Genomic DNA, 14,960 nt, shown 5'->3' with positions numbered 1-14,960 from the left:
AAATAACCAATCGGAAATGCATCGGTACAGAGAGAAACCACTTGATAGGCTAAAAAATACAAATGGTGACCACGCTGACACCGGAGGAAGTCTATAAATTAAGCCAAAATGGCGCCCGCACTCATATGCCCACTACCTCTTGATAAAGCTACGTTGTAGCGAAACATGTCGAGGGTGGCAGAGCAGGGAGATTTTTAATAGCACAAGCGGAGGCCAGTCAATGAGAGAGCATGTTCCTGCAGGCACGCTTTCTTAGATGCATTATACAAAACAACAATAGAGGAGTATAACTCCCTGAAACTATAGGTTCTTATCCATAAAACTGTCCCGAGCTGTGTGTAATTTTAAGAGAGTGTTTTTCCAATTTGATTTTGAGCACTTTTTCCAATAAAGCTTGTGGGATCACAAAAATTTAATATATGGGAACATAGGGATTTTTTTGGACTCCTAAATAGGAATCTATGGGAAAATAAATGTACAAACATCCCATTATTGAAGCTCTTCAAAGAGGGTTATCAACATAAAGTTGTGACACTTACACCGGAAAATTCCACAGATACTTTTATTCATCTATAGGTCATGGATACAGACTTGATTGCTTTAGAAAGGTACATTGACAATAACTAGAGCACAGGGTATACCACTAAAGGGGCCCCAGCTTTACTCTGTGGGAACAACTACCAGTATGTTTTCAGTATCCCTGCAGTAATATATTGTGTCCCATTAAAATTCAAGAGTTTTCCATGTAATGTCCGTATGTAAGAAGGGACAAGGTGTAATGTAATATGCAATGGTAAAGCTCTGCTCGCTGTTGATGTGGCTGAGGAGATGGCATAGCAAGTGATGTGAGAGACATAGGGGGAGATCAATCAATACCTGTCCAAAGGAAAAGTTGTTGAGTTGTCCATAGTAACCAAACAGATTGCTTCTTTCATTTTTTAAAAGGCCTCAGAAATTTAAAGAAGCAATCTCATTGGTTGCTATGGGCAACTCAGCAACTTTTCCTCTGGACGGGTCTTTATAAATCTCCCCCATAGTCTTAGTAGGTAAATTCAAGCAGACTTTACGGAAGGCACTGTAAACCTGATGATTATGGAAAAATTTACACAGGTTCTCAAAAAAAGGCACAGCTCATATTATAACAGTGGCAAGCTGGCAGTTCTAATGTTTCAACGCTCTACTAACTCAATATCTATCCCCAGAGCTAGGGTTGTAGCTGAAGACCCTGTTTAAGGGCCCCATATTCTATAGTCAAGCTCTGTACATACACTACTCACTATTATGTTACTGATGATACTGATGGTGGTTCTTTCCCCCCTCAGCCCAGTCATCGGTCTCAAAGTTCAGACTTCTCCACAGCTACAATTCTCTCTCTATCCCTGTCACGCCAGCAATAATCTCTGTATTCTGTAGCACATAGCACTGTACTAGTGGTGGCTTGTCACACAGGCCCGGAAAACTCTCTTGTCACTTTCCTCATGCTGTACACTCCAGCTCAGCACAACATAAACACCTTAAAGGGGTACTCCGGTGAAAACCTTTTTTCTTTTAAATCAACTGGTGGAAGAAAGTTAAACATATTTGCAAATTACTTCTATAAAAAAATCTTAATCCTTCCAGTACTTATTAGCTGCTGAATGCTACAGAGGAAATTCCTTTCTTTTTGGAACACTGATGACATCACGAGCGCAGTGCTCTCTGCTGACATTTCTGTCCATTTTAGCAACCGTGCATAGCAGATATATGCTAAGGGCAGCATGGTGGCTCAGTGGTTAGCACTGCTGCCTTGCAGTGCTGGGGCCTTGGGTTCAAATCCCACTAAGGACAACAATAAATAAAGAGTTATTATAATGATGTCAGCAAAGAGCACTGTGCTCATGATGTCATCAGAGAGAATTCCAAAAAGAAAAAAATTCCCTCTGTAGTATTCAGCAGCTAATAAGTACAGGAAGGATTAAGATTTTTTAATAGAAGTAATTTACAAATCTGTTTAACTTTCTGGCACCAGTTGTTTTAAAAGAAAAAAGGTTTTCACCGGAGTACCCCTTTAACTACAACCGTGCAAAGCAATGGTCATATTCTCTGAAATAAAATAGAAGGTATAAACTATTAATGTGGTTATCCTGATATACATCTATTTATGTTTTGCTTGGGGAGCTGTAAAAATAGAAAACAAGGCATACTCATCTAACGGGGTCCACTGTGACGTCATCTTGTTCCCAGCTCATTGCTCTGGTTTCTACTTCTAAGATGGACTCGTCTTAGCAGTTACGGCCTGCTCAACCAAATATTTACTCATGCAGATCACTGTTGTGGCCAGTAATTGGCTTTGCAGGCCGTCACCACTGCAGAGATGAGTCCATTGCTGAAGTAGTATAGAGAGTAATGTACAGTGAACTGGATTATGTCACAGTGGGAGTGAGAGACCCAGGTAGGTAAGTATATTTTTTTATTTTTTTTATTTTTACAGAGGCCCAAGCTAAATACAAGAAGAAAATGCATATATCCATTATAACATAGTAATTCACAGCATCAACATTAACATAACTCAGGGAGAGCACCTATCAGTCCCAAGGGGTTCTTGCAAACTCTGGTTACGCTGATTCACCCCCCCTTTCATGCATGGGACGGGTCCCCTAGAGCCAGAGTCATATGCAGTTTCTTTGACATGTTTCAGATGATTGTGCATAACTTAGAGGCTTTGAGAAAATGTAGGAGTTACATTTCAAAAAGAATTTGTTCTGATCGTGATCATCTTCTAAAATATTCTCCCTTTGATAAATATACTCATAATCCAAATAGAGCACATTAAAATGTGATATAGGAGAAAAAGGAAATCCGTGAAAAGGAATAGCTTATTGATATGTATGAAAACAACAACTGTGCTGAGGCCGGATTTGTCTTCAATTCATTCTTTCTAATGGAGGAATGTTGAACCCTGGGTACGAGAATTCAGTATCAATAAATAACAAACAGCTCATAACTCGCAGGATTGGCTTTAATTATTTATGTTGCTAAGCTGCAAAAATCTGGGCTCCGCTGTAAAATGATTCACAGAATAACACGAGTCGTCTTCTGAATTACTCATATTTAATTGCAACTATGTCTAGACAAGACAAATTTATATTGAGTTACCAGCAGTGACAGCGCTCACCCTGATGTTTTAATTAAGTTTATTTACACAGAATATTCTTAGAATCTATTGTTCTAGGTGCTGCACAATGTCAAGAATCATAAAGTAAGAAACATTTGATCATCCTAATTTCACCATGCAGGAAAATGTCTCATCTTTAATGGTCTGTGAAGCTTTGTCACATATCTCAATAATTCTGCCAGGGAGATGAGCATTTTTACACGCATTGAAGTTATCCATATCATCAGTGCTGAGGCATGAATGGTACGGATGCTGGATAATCCTCAAATTTTTAATTTGTAGGAATGACATATTTTTTGGCTCATAAACCAATTTAAGGGGTCATGAATTATTCCAGCATAATCCATAAAAATTAGGAAGTCATTTTTATTTGTGATTCCTTTACTCTCGTTTATACTTTACTCTTTTCTGAAAGTCAAGTTTTGTGGCATACTGTATTTGACATATATTTTGAAAAAGAGATTCTTTAAAGGAGCTTGTAAAGACTGAAATATATTTATTGCAAAATACATATATCTAATCTGTTAGGAGTTGCCCCAAATGTATGCACACTATGCTATTTTAATACATTTAGAACACTTTTTGCCAAATTTAATGACTTCCACAATATGCAATGGGGCATATCAATAGATTCTAATGATACTTTATAAATGGGTGACCTGTATGGGGTGTATACCTACTGGCATTATTCAGCTTTAAAAACTGCTCAAAGAGGTATTCCATGATTTTTTTTATTTGACTATGCTACAGTAGCTGTACAGTTAGTGTAGTTCATAACAAAGTGTCTGTATCTATGTTTCATGCAGGTCTTGCAATTCTTCTGTGATTTTTGCCCTTACATTTATTTTTAACAGCATACAAAATGAGTGTCGTCTCAGGTTTTCCCAGGTTGCTGTGCGGCGCGAGACATAACATCACTAGTCAGGTTTTCAGAGGGAGCCTGTCTTTGCTTTAATTTGTGGGCCACCGCTGGGTGGAAGATCATTCTGCAAGAATTTGCAACAGCTGGAGGCACCTTGGTTAGAAAACACAACTCTATTGCATTGAAGGCAGCACAGTTTTTGGGGTGAATTCACTAAGACCTGTGTTTCTCACCCAGTCTTAAGTAAACCCAAGTCAGTGTACTCTCGCACTATATTTAACAAAGGACTCACAACTCTTGACAAATCCAGGCATAAATTGTTGTAAATTTAGTGTGCAGAGACGTCATGTCCCCTTTAAACAATATCTTCTAAGGAGGTGCTATAGCCAGTCAGGGTGCAGAAGGTGGGTAGTCTAGGTGAGAAGCCAGTGGAAATGCAGAAATGAGCCAAAATTGAGTTGCTGGAAAACAACTCAAATTTAAGTAATGAATAAACTTTACTCCTAAACCTCCAAGAGAGGGTGCCCTTTGCTGAGTTAAGGGGTTACTCCGGTGGAAAAAAATGTTTTTCATATCAACTGGCTCGAGAAAGTTTAACAGATTTGTAAATTACTTCTATTAAAAAATCTTAATCCTATCAGTACTTATAAGCTGCTGTATGCTCCAGAGAAAGTTAAGTTGTACTTTTCAGTCTGACCACAGTGCTGTCTGCTGACACCTCCGTCTGTGTCAGGAACTGTCCAGAGTAGGAGCAAATCCCCATAACAAACCTAACCTGCTCTAGACAGCTCCTGACAGAGGTGTCAGCAGTGATCACTGTGGTCAGACTGAAAAGAACTACACAACTTCCTCTGGAGCATACAGCAGCTGATAGGTACTGGAAGGGTTAAGATTTATTAATGGAAGTAATTTACAAATCTGTTTAACTTATCTGTTTTCCACCGGAGTACCCCTTTATATACTGAGCACATGTGCCAAGAGTTCAGTAGGACAGAGTGTGTGTGTGATTGTGTGAATCTGTGGGGGGAAGTGCTTTAGAACAACCACCTGGAAGAAATTTGTCTGTCAGACCTGTTGTATAAGAGACTGTTACTTGTTTGTTGTGTGACTGCTATGAGCTTGTGTCTCTTTTCAAGATAACTAGTGAAAGAGAAGTTGTTTGCATTAAAGTTCCACTTGTGACATATATCAAGGGAAACAACCTTCCAAAATGTGGTCAGGTATAAAAGTAAAGAGAACTGCTGAGGAAAAGCAAGTCACAGGTAACTAAGGCTGGGTTCACACTACGTTTTCCTCCATACGGGAGCGCATACGGCAGGGGGGAGCTAAAAGCTCGCGCTCCCGTATGTCACCGTATGCGCTCCCGTATGTCATTCATTTCAATGAGCCGACCGGAGTGAAACGTTCGGTCCGGTCGGCTCATTTTTGCGCCGTATGCGCTTTTACAACCGGACCTAAAACCGTGGTTGACCACAGTTTTAGGTCCGGTTGTAAAAGCGCATACGGCGCAAAAATGAGCCGACCGGACCGAACGTTTCACTCCGGTCGGCTCATTGAAATGAATGACATACGGGAGCGCATACGGCTTTTATCTCCCCCCTATTCGCGAATTCGAATATGGCCTATGCCGCTCAACACTATTGAGAAATACAAAGGCAATTTTATAAGTTTGGCAACTACCATCAGTTCCAGGAAAGGTACAGATTGCTTTCAACCCTAACAGCTCTTAGCAGCAAATACTGCTTATAAGTTCCCTTTAAGAACCACTGTGTGAATGTCATATCTGTATTGGCCTGTGTTCACACACAGCTATTGGTTTGCTTGTGTGTGAACAGTTTTATGTTCCCTGGCCAGGGAATAGTTAATGTCTCTGGCTTGCTATCCAATTGCTCCTAGGGTGTGTTTAGATAAGGATCAGCTCACCCTAGCCTCAAGGCTGGTGATACTTCACATCCTGACTCGCTAAGATGCTGGACATGGAGCTCTTGGTGACTACATCTTGCTGCTGCCATGTTTGACATGCTGCTTTGGTGCTTTGGGCGAAACACTCTTTGTTTGAGCTTTTAATCTACTATCTCTGTTTTAGCATGCACTTAGTATTTTCTGGTTTTAGCCAATTTTATGTGGCATGCTCTTAGTAGATTGTAAGCTGTGTTTTTTTAGTCGGTTTTAGAAACATAGAAACAGAATGTGTCGGCAGATAAGAACCATTTGGCCCATCTAGTCTGCCCAATAATCTGAATCCTATCAATAGTCCCTGGCCCTATGTTATATGAAGGATAGCCTTATGCTTATCCCATGCATGTTTAAACTCCGTCACTGTATTTGCAGCGACCACTTCTGCAGGAAGGCTATTCCATGCATCCACTACTCTAATATTACTTATAAACCTTTGCCCCTCTAATTTAAAACTATCTACTCTTGTGGTAGTTTTTCTTCATTTAAATATGCTCTCCTCCTTTACCGTGTTGATTCCCTTTATGTATTTAAAAGTCTCTATCATATCCCCTCTGTCTCTTCTTTCTTCCAAGCTATACATGTTAAGGTCCTTTAACCTTTCCTGGTAAGTTTTATCCTGCAATCCATGTACTAGTTTAGTAGCTCTTCTCTGAACTCTCTCTAGAGTATCTATATCCTTCTGGAGATACGGCCTCCAGTACTGCGCACAATACTCCAATTGAGGTCTCACCAATGTTCTGTACAGCGGCATGAGCACTTCTCTCTTTCTACTGCTTATACCTCTCCCTATACATTCAAGCATTCTGCTAACGTTTCCTGCTGCTCTATTATATTGTCTTCCTACCTTTAAGTCTTCTGAAATAATTACTCCTAAATCCCTCTCCTCAGATACTGAGGTCAGGGCTGTGTCAAATATTCTATATTCTACCCTTGGGTTTTTACGCCCCAGGTGCATTATTTTGCACTTATCCACATTAAATTTCAGTTGCCAGAGTTCTGACCATTCTTCTAGTTTGCCTAAATCCTTTTCCATTTGGTGGATCCCTCCAGGAACATCAACCCTGTTACATATCTTTGTGTCAGCAGCAAAAAGACATACCTTACCATCGAGACCTTCTGCAATATCACTAATGAAGATATTAAGCAATATTAGTCCCAGTGTAGATCCCTGAGGTAGCCCACTGGTGACAAGACCTTGCTCTGAATATACTCCATTGACTACAACCCTCTGTTAACTGTTACTCAGCCACTGCCTAATCCACTCAACAATATTGGAGTCCAAGCTCAATGACTCAAGTTTATTGATAAGTCTTCTATGTGGGACAGTGTCAAAAGCCTTACTAAAATCTAGATATGCCATGTCTACTGCCCCTCCGCCATCTATTATTTTAGTCACCCAGTCAAAAAAAATCAATAAGATTTGTTTGACATGATCTCCCTGAAGTAAACCAATGGATTTGTATGTTCTTTTTGCTAACTGTCTGTTCACACTGTGTTTTCTCATGTATCCATTTATATGAAGTTCTGTGTTTAATATTTCTGTTTTCCTACTCGGTGAGCTTCTGACCACACTGTGGAGTGTGCCGCTGGCCAGTAGTCTATTTGGATCTATTATTAATGGCTACTTCATTAGTGGAGTGGAGTGTACAGTTTGTGTGTCCAGTGTGAACAGTGTTCTATATTATATCCTGTGTATTTAGACATCCCTGTTACCTGTCCATGGGATCTCAGAGGGTATTGTTCTCCCTGTGTCTACTGGAGTTGTTCTGAGGGATTGCTATTCCTGTCTTGTGTTCAGTGTGAACAGTATTCTACAAATATGTCCTGTGGGTCTAGGCATCCCTGTTACCTGTCCATGGGGACCCCGTGTCTACTGGAGGTTTTACGTGGAATTGCAAATATTCTTGTTTAGCTATAGATCCCTGTTACCGGTCAATGCGGACTTTGTGTCTACTGGAGGTTCTGGGGAATTATGCTATATTCCTGTTTGTTCCTTAAGTATGTTTAGACTTATCTGTTTTCCTGTCTGGTGTTTTGAACTCTATATGTTTATTAGTTCTTTATTCAGATCTTTGGAGTTCTGTTCATGACCGCTTATCTATAGTGTCCTCTGTTCACGACCATTGAGTCCTCTGTTCATGTCCGCTGATATAGTGTCCCCTGTGCTGCTCACTGATCTGTGTCCTCTGAACTTTATACTATAGAGTTCTATGCTCCTGTTATGTTTCTAGTTTGAGAACAACTATTTATTAGTATGTGTTTTTATTAGGCCCTTGCAGTTTAGTTCAGGGAGGGACCGGCGCCCAGATGTCGATCCACCGGTTAGGCAGGGAGAGCAGTTTTAGGGTCAGTTTAGGGCTTACTCTCCATCTTCCCTGATCGTTCCCTGACAGTGAACTTTTAAAGAGTACCTGTCACCAAATAAAACTTTTAATATAGTGTTCCTTATGTAATTAGAACACACTTTCCTATTCAATTGCTTTTAAAATTATCAACATAAATATGTTTAAATTTTAATAAAAAAAATGGCCACTAGGTGTCTCTGTTCTGTTCCCTGCCACAATTAATACAGTCAGTTTGGTCTCTTCCCAGGAGTCCAAACTCAGGAAGTGTTTCTCTGCTTGATTGACAGCTGAAGAGAAAGTGGAAGCTCCACAGATTCTCCCAGAAAGCCACACAGACTGAAACCTGCACAGAGCTCTGCAAACCATGTGAGGGCGCAAGTGGTCCCCCAGCAGGCTTCAGTAATGTCATGACTGCTGGGAAATGCCCACTTTCTCCTGCTGGGAATGTAGGGGAATGTTCCCACTACGGAATTCCAGGTGTGAACTTAACATTAGTGTGAATGTGTCTCTGCGAAATTGTTACTTGCAAAGAAAGAACATGTTCATTCTTTGCGCGGAAGTCTGCGAGCACTGCATAGCCATCAATGGTGATGGCGCAGTGCTGCGCAGTCCTACCGCCACCATCGGCTGCCAGACTGAATCTCCGCTCGCGGAATTCTGGGAGCGGAGATTCGGTTCACATGTGTGAACATACCTTAAGAAAGAAAAAAGGTATAATATAGAGCTTTTTAAAGCTCTGAATTTTGTTTAAGGGCAGGAGGGGTGTTTGGAGTAGTTAGGGAACATGCCAGAGTTGGTTTAGAACAGTTTATTTGGTTTGGTGACAGGTACTTTTTAAAGTTTTTAATGTTATTTACTGTTTAACTTGATTGATATGATAAAGGATTATATTGTGCATTTTTTGTAAAGAACCACACAAAGGTGCAATGACGTAATTGAAGGTCTACTCCCCTTAGTTCTTATCCTTTTTTTTTTTTTCAGCCCCCTGGAGAGTTACAGCTCAGTATGTTTTTATTTCTGTTTTTGTCCCATGTATGTAAGTGAAAGAATGGAGCAATACTGGGCTTGAAGCCATAAGATACAGACGGCATACTATTGGCTGTAGATTACAAAGAATTTTTAAATCTTTCTTGGCTGTAGAACAGTCTGGGAATCACTGAAATAATGTATTTTCTTATATATTATGAATGAAAGTACATGATATTGCAGTAGTCTGTATTTTAGTTGTTGTTTAATGACAGTTGTCCTTCAAAAATCTGCCAGTGTTTTAGAGCAATACAAAAGTAGAAATGTATTTAGCGTTTTTATTTTACAGATTTGATTTCCCTTTAAAAAGATTTAAAAGGTCTCAGTGTTTGAGTTAGCTACAGTACCTGGCATAAACTAAGGAGCAAATCATATTATTACTATATCTGTTCGTTATGCCACATAATTATCTTTACTGTATTAATGTATCTTTAAAACATTTTAAGTAAAGTAGAAGTGAGCTATAGATCTGGGCCCTGGTGCCTGAGGGCGCCTAAAGGCATCTTTGCACACATACAGTGGGAACACAGATACTGACAGTTATACTATGCTTCAGTACATATATACTGCAGTATAATATAATAGGCAAAAAAAAAAAAAAGGATCAATATAAATTTTTTTATAATAAAGAGTAAAAAATTTTAACGTTCCCAATAAAGCCATGTGTTATCATAAAAAAAACTATACATAATAGGTTTTCCCACATTTGTAACGATTTGTACTATAAAACAATAATGTTATTTATCCTGCACAGTGAACGCTTCAAAAAAAATTTAAACAGCAAAAAAGCACAAGAATTGTTAATTTTGGTCACCTAATAATCAAAAGGCAGCATGTATCTCAAAAATGTTATCAATAAAAAGCTTGTCCCGCTAAAAATAAACCCCCACACAATGGTATTGGACAAAAAAATTTATTACAACTGTCAGAACATGGCAACTAGAGATGAGCTAATTGAAGCTGACGAACCCAAATTCATTCCGAATTTCATGAAATATTTGATTCGCAACGAATGTGAATATGGCCACGATTCTATTGCGCGAATCGCTTCATTAAATTTAATTTACTGCGGTCCAGGCTCCAGCGCATCTAAAATGGTGGATCCACATGTCAGTACATGGGGCAAGGAATGCTGGGAAGGCGGGAAGGGAAGTAGGCGGGATGACCCTGAATCACCTGTAGGATGCAGCCTATAAGCAGCCAGTCACCCCTGTGATGTCACAGCCCTATATAATCGGCGGTCATTTTGCGGCTCGTCATATCATTCATTACACTGCATACAGATAGGACGGACATCGCTGTGTGTGTTTGTGTGTTACACAGAAAAGCTCATTCCAGCAGCTTTTCACATCCTAGTCACATCAGCGTTCTGGTGGACAGAGAGCAGTGTTTTTTTCACTGAAAAGGATTTTTACTGCAGCCATTAACCTCCCAGTTACCTTCTTCAGCATTGTACTACAGAGAGGGGCAGAGAGCTTTGTGTTGCCTCACACATTTCAACAAGCTGCCTCAACTTCATAAACCTTAGCAGAGGAGGCAGGAATAATTTTTCAGCGCAATTCTGTGTCTTTGTTCCACAACAAATGCTCTGCTGGTTATACTAGTCTGTAGATGGTATAATACCCAGCAGTCCATTTCTAATAGTATTTGACAGAGTAAAATGTTGTGTTTAGTACACAGCTTTTTGTGCTGCAGCACTGTTGTGTACTGCTGGTGTTGTGCAAAAATACTTTTTTTAAGCGTACTGTACCGCATTATTCTGCCCTCATAAGTGCATACCACGTACCTACATCTAAGTGGTGTACTGTTTTACTAAAATATGTGTTTCTAACCCCTTAAAGGGGTACTCAGGGGATAACCTTTTTTTCTTTTAAATCAACTGGTGGCAGAAAGTTAAACATATTTGTAAATTACTTCTATTAAAAAATCTTAATCCTTCCAGTACTTGTTAGCTGCTGAATGCTACAGAGAAAATTCCTTTATTTTTGGAACACTGATGACATCACGAGCACAGTGCTCTCTGCTGACATCTCTGTCCATTTTAGCAACCATGCATAGCAGATGTATGCTAAGGGCCGCATGGTGGCTCAGTAGTTAGCACTGCTGCCTTGCAGTGCTGGGGACTTGGGTTCAAATCCCACTAAGGACAACAATAAATAAAGCATTATTATTATTATAATAACGTCAGCAGAGAGAACTGTGCTCATGATGTCATCAGAGAGCATTCCAAAAAGAAAAGAATTTCCTCTGTAGTATTCAGCAGCTAATAAGTACAGGAAGGATTAAGATTTTTTAATAGAAGTAATTAACAAATATGTTTAACTTTCTGCCACTAGTTGATTTAAAAGAAAAAAGATTTTTTTCAAAAATTGGGTCTACAAGAACATGCGAGTGTAAAAAATGAAGATTGTGAATTTTCTCCTTCACTTTGCTGCTATTCCTGTGAAACACCTAAAGGGTTAAAAGGCTGACCGAATATCATTTTGAATAATTTGGGGGGTGCAGTTTTTATAATGGGGTCATTTGTGGGGTATTTCTAAGATGAAGACCCTTCAAATCCACTTCAAACCTGAACTGGTCCCTGAAAAATAGTGAGTTTGGAAATTTTGTGAAAAATTGGAAAATTGCTGCTGAAATTTGAAGCCCTCTGGTGTCTTCCAAAAGTAAAAACTTGTTAATTTTATGATGCAAACATAAAGTAGACATATTGTATATGTGAATTTAAAAAAATATATTTTGAATATCCATTTTCCTTACGAGCAGAGAGCTTCAAAGTTCGAAAAATGCAAAATTTTCTATTTTTTCATAAAATTTTGGGATTTTTCACCAAGAAAGGATGCAAGTTACCAAAAATTTTTTACCACTATGTTAAAGTAGAATATGTCACGAAAAAATTATCTCGGAATCAGAATGATAACTAAAAGCATTCCAGAGTTATTAATGTTTAAAGTGACAGTGGTCAGATGTTCAAAAAATGGCCGGGTCCTAAGGTGTAAAATGGCTGGGTCCTTATGAGGTTAAGGACCGGGGGGTTTTCCGTTTTTGCATTTTTGTTTTTTTCTCCTTGCCTTTAAAAAATCATAACTCTTTCAATTTTGCACCTAAAAATCCATATGATGGCTTATTTTTTGCGCCACCAATTCTACTTTGTAATGACGTCAGTCATTGTGCCCCAAAAATCTACGGTCAAATCCCACTAAGGACAACAATAAATAAAGCATTATTATTATTATAATAACGTCAGCAGAGAGAACTGTGCTCATGATGTCATCAGAGAGCATTCCAAAAAGAAAAGAATTTCCTCTGTAGTATTCAGCAGCTAATAAGTACAGGAAGGATTAAGATTTTTTAATAGAAGTAATTAACAAATATGTTTAACTTTCTGCCACTAGTTGATTTAAAAGAAAAAAGATTTTCACCGGAGTACTCCTTAACCTCTTAAGGACCCAAGGCATATGGATACGCCCTCACACCCTGGGCCTTAAGGACCCAGGGCGTATCCATACGCCCTGGCGTTTTCCGGTCCCTGCCGCGCGCCGGGCAGAGATCGGAAGCGTATGCCTGCTGAAATGCTTCAGCAGGCATCCAGGGCAAACGTCGAGGGGGGCCATGTAGGCCCCCCATGTCGGCGATCGCCGCAAGTCGCAAGGGAAATCGCCCTTGCGATCTGCGGCAATACCGGGCTGATCGGGTCTCTGGGACCCGACCACCCGGTAATTTTGCATGATCCCGGTTGTCACAAACAGCCAGGCCCATGCAAAAGTATAGGAGCGAGGTGGCAAGCCTGCCACCTCCTCATATCCCCTGCGATCCGTCGGTTAGCTAACCGACCAATCGCAGGGGGGGGGGTGATTACTTCCTCCCGCCCTGCCCGGCCCCTGGAAGTCCGGAGAGGACGGGAGGAAGACCGGAGGACACGGCGGGGGACGGGGGAGTGCTGTGGCCTGGCCCTGGTACAGGTGAGTTCCTCTTCAGCCGCGGTCGGGTCCTTTACAGCAATGCACGTCGCCGTAAAGCGACATGCATTGCTGTAATGTGACCCTGTATACTACAACTCCCAGCATGCCCAGACAGCCCTTGGTGTCTGGGCATGCTGGGAGTTGCAGTTTTGCAACATCTAGAGGTCCACAGTTTTGAGACCACTGTGCCCTTCCAGATGTTGCAAAACTACACATCCTCAGCATGCCCTTACTGACCAGGCATGCTGGGAGTTGTAGTTCTTTAACATCTGTCCCTTCAGATGTTGCAGAACTACAACTCCCAGCATGCCTGGACAGTTTTGGCATACTGGGAGTTGTAATTTTGCAACATCTGGAAGGGCGCAGATTGGGAACCACTGTATTAGTGGTCTGCAAACTGTAGTCCTCCAGGGGTTGCAAAACTACAACTCCAAGCATTCTGGGAGTTGTAGTTCGGCAACATCTGGCTCTAAAGATGTTGCCGAACTACTGCTTCCAGCATGCCTGAGAATGCTTGGGAGTAGTGGTTTTGCAACAACTGGAGGCACACTGGTTGGGAAACATTGTCTGTTTCCTAACTCAGTGTTTCCCAACCCGTGTGCCTCCAGCTGTTGCAAAACTATAACTACCAGCATGCACTGATAGAATGTGCATGCTGGGAGTTGTAGTTTTGCAACAGCTGGAGCCCCCCCCCCCCCCCTGTGAATGTACAGGGTACATTCACAAGGGCAGGGGGCTTACAGTGAATATCAGGCTGCAAGTTTGCGATGCAGCAAATTGTGTGCGGCAGCTCAAACTCGCAGCAGGAAACTTGCTGTAATCCCCCGCCCGTGTGACTGTACCCTAAAAACACTACACTAACACAAAATAAAATAAAAAGTAAAAAAAACCACTACATATACATATACCCCTACACAGCCCCACTCCCCAATAAAAATGAAAAACGTCTGGTACGCCACTGTTTCCAAAATGGAGCCTCCAGCTGTTGCAAAACAAAAACTCCCAGTATTGCTGGACAGCCGTTGACTGTCCAAGCATGCTGGGAGTTTTGCAACAGCTGGAGGCACCCTGTTTGGGAATCACTGGCATAGAATACCCCTATGTCCACCCCTATTCAAATCCCTAATTCAGGTCTCAAATGCACATGGCGCTCTCACTTTGGAGCCCTGTCGTATTTCAAGGCAACAGTTTAGGGTCACATATGGGGTATCGCAGTACTCGGGAGAAATTGCCTAACAAATGTTAGGGGGCTTTTTTTCCTTTCACCCCTTATGAAAAGGTGAAGTAGAGGTCTTCACCAGCATGTTAGTGTAAAAAAATTAATTGTTTACACTAACATGCTGGTGTTGCCCTATACTTTTCATTTTGACAAGAGGTAAAAGGGAAAAAAAAGCCCCCCAAAATTTGTAATGTAATTTCTCCCGAATACGGAGATACCCCATATGTGGGCGCAAATTGCTCTGGGGGCGCACAACAAGGCCCAGAAGGGAGAGTGCACCATGTACATTTGAGGTGATTTGCACAGGGGTGGCTGATTGTTACAGCGGTTTGACAAACGCAAAAAAAAAAAACCCCACATGTGACCCCATGTCCGAAACTACACCCCTCACAGAATGTAATGAGGGGTGCAGTGAGAATTTACACCCCACTGGTGT

At 40.8% G+C, this 14,960-nt stretch overlaps 1 long non-coding RNA gene across 1 annotated transcript in view; it reads right to left on the bottom strand.

Annotated features, from left to right (window-relative positions):
* LOC130361744 (uncharacterized) overlaps positions 1–14,960 on the bottom strand; it is a 60,056-nt gene that overhangs the window by 20,335 nt on the left and 24,761 nt on the right. The window lies entirely within an intron of this gene.

Source organism: Hyla sarda, chromosome 3 (genome assembly GCF_029499605.1).
Source record: "Hyla sarda isolate aHylSar1 chromosome 3, aHylSar1.hap1, whole genome shotgun sequence".
Lineage (NCBI taxonomy): Eukaryota > Metazoa > Chordata > Amphibia > Anura > Hylidae > Hyla > Hyla sarda.
This window is presented reverse-complemented; position numbering and strand designations above follow the sequence as displayed.